We start from the raw sequence: 2,904 nt of genomic DNA, 5'->3' as shown, positions 1-2,904 counted from the left end.
AGAAGAGGGTAACCACTATTGTTACCACAACGAATAAGGGCATGAGGTGCAAGATTGTCCAGAATTCAAAGCGTTAGTCCAACTCATGATGAATAAGAAAGAACTGGAGTTCTATGAAGAAGTTCAAGATTCCCCGGAAGCAGACGTTTGCGCTATCAGAGAGTTATCAGAAAAGAAATACGGCAGGGGTAGTCCTTTGATAATTACCCCTAAAGCAAAGATAACAACAATGACACAAGCAAAGGTGGTGATCACAACACCTAGACCTTTTCACTACAAGGATGATCGACAAGTGCCATGGAAGTATGCATGTCAGGTGAGCACTTCAAGAGAGGACGATAGCAAAGTGGGGCAGAGACCACTTGATCCTTTCAAGGAAGATGTGATGGCTATTAATGAGCCTATAAAAGATGAAGAAGCTAGAGAATTCCTCAAATTCTTGAAACACAGTGAATATAGCATCGTAGAACAATTGCACAACCTACCAACACGTACTTCAATGTTGGCGCTATTGTTGAACTCGGAGGCACATCGAGAGGCACTGTTGAAGGTCCTGAATCAAACGTTCGTGCCATAAAACATACTAGTTAGAAAGATGGATCGACTGGTAAACAATATCCAAGCTGATAATCTCATCTCATTTTCATATGATGAGATTTCGTCTGGAGGGAGAGGCCGAACAAAGGCATTACATATCACCACCCACTGTAAGGAGCACATTTTTCCAAGCGTATTAATCGACAACGATTCAGCCCTGAACGTGATGCCTTTAGGTACACTGAAAAGGTTGCCAATTGATACCTCTCATATGAGAGCTTGCCAGAACATGGTCTGAGCATTTGATGGGACTAAGAAGGAGGTAATTGGCAAGATTGAGGTGCCACTAACAATCAGACCGACCACCTACAACCTTGAGTTCTTAGTGATGGATATCACACGTTCTTATAACTATCTTTTGGTTAGGCCTTGGATTCATCAAGCAGGTGCAGTACCATCCACGATGCATTAACAAGTTAAGTTTGTTATCAACGGGGCCTTAGTAATTATTAATGCTGAGGAAGATATTATGGTAAGTGTGACCACGGAGGCCCCATACATTGAAGTAGACTAGGAGGTAGTAGAATGTTCATTCCGGCCTTGGAATTTGTGAATGTCACATTCGTGGCCGAAGGAAGGAAAATTTCCAAACCCCGGTTTTCTATGTGCACCAAGATGGAAATAAAGCAAACCTTGGGAAGAGGCGTCAAGAAGGGAAGAGAATTTGGAAAACTGCTGCAAGGAATGATTAATCCTGTTATTCCTATATCAAAACTCGATCAGTTTGGGCTTGGTTTTCAGCCCAATCACCAAGAATAGAGAAAGAAAATTCAGAAGAACCGGGAAAGAAGAATAACTAGGTTAACTGTAAATGAATTCCAACGGGAACCCATGTTTTTCCCACCTCTTTACGACATATTCAAGTCAGGTGGTTATGTGTTCAAGACCACCTCATCTAATTTTGAAGTGGAGCTGAAAGATCTGAGTATCAATGTCGAAATAACAGAAGATGCTGACAACGCGGACAAATCTGGAATCCGCCCACTACCGCCTAGGTCTGTGCTTAGAAACTGGTCGACGAAAGAACCACCTGTGGTTTAGAAAAACCTTTCAGAGTAATATTCAAACTATCTCTATTTGCCTATACCCGGGGCAATAGGTGATCTTTTGTAAGGGTGAATAAACGTGTTGTTTAAATTCAATAAAGGATGCATTTTTTCCCCTCCATGGCAAACAAGTTTTCTTAGTTCATTTCTTTTGAATTCATTTTCTATTTTCTTAATTTCAGTACTCCATTATGTTCTCTTTCAAACTTAGTTTTTGGTTGTTCTGTGTGGGATATTTTCCTCTCACGCATACATATTTTATTTGTTCCTTCAGGTCCCCAGATAACGATAATATAAGCACCAATGATCCTGATCCGGGGGTGGATTTTGAGTCTGCCATTTGTCTCGGGGAATTTGATGAAAGAGAAAATGAAGAGGAGTGTAACTTACCTACCGAATTGTTGAGAATGGTAGAAAGATAAGACAAACAAATACTACCACATGAGGAAAAGATCGAAATCTTGAATCTGGGCACCGAAGAAGAGAGGAATGAGGTTAAAATAGGCACAACTCTTTCAGCTGAAGCAAGACAAAACTTGATAGTCTTACTTCAAGAATACAGTGATGTGTTCATATGATCATATTAAGACATGCCGGGACTAGACACATATATGGTAGTCCATAAATTGCCAATCAAACCAGAATGCAAACCCGTGCAACAAAAGCTAAGGAGAAAGCGACCTGAGATGCTCCTTAAGATCAAAAAAGAAGACTCCTTAAGATCAAAGAAGAAATCAAGAAGCAATTCAATGCTGGTTTTCTCCAAGTGGCTAAGTATCCAGATTGGGTGGCCAACATAGTACCGGTTCCGAAGAAAGACGAGAAAGTATGCATGTGTGTCTATTACTGGGACCTTAACAAGGCAAGTCCTAAAGACAACTTTCCTCTGCCACATATAGACACTTTGGTGGATAATACTACTGGGAACGTCTTATTCTAGTTCATGGATGGATTCTCGGGGTATAATTAGATAAAGATGCATCCCGAAGACATAGAATATACCACATTTGTCACAATGTGGGGAACTTCCTACTACAAAGTGATACCCTTTGGATTAAAGAATGTTGGGGTAATATATCAGAGAGCTATGGTGTCCTTGTTCCATGACATGATGCATAAAGAAATCGAGGTTTATGTCAACGACATGATTGTCAAGGCACAAACCGAGAATGAACATGTCAAGAATCTAAGAAAGCTCTTCCAGAGATTAAGAAAGTTGTAATTGAGGTTGAATCCTAACAAGTGCACTTTCGGAGTAACA

The sequence above is a fragment of the Hibiscus syriacus genome, unplaced genomic scaffold (assembly GCF_006381635.1).
Source record: "Hibiscus syriacus cultivar Baekdansim isolate YM2019G1 unplaced genomic scaffold, ASM638163v2 tig00117016_pilon, whole genome shotgun sequence".
Classification (NCBI taxonomy): Eukaryota; Viridiplantae; Streptophyta; class Magnoliopsida; order Malvales; family Malvaceae; genus Hibiscus; species Hibiscus syriacus.
This window is presented reverse-complemented; position numbering follows the sequence as displayed.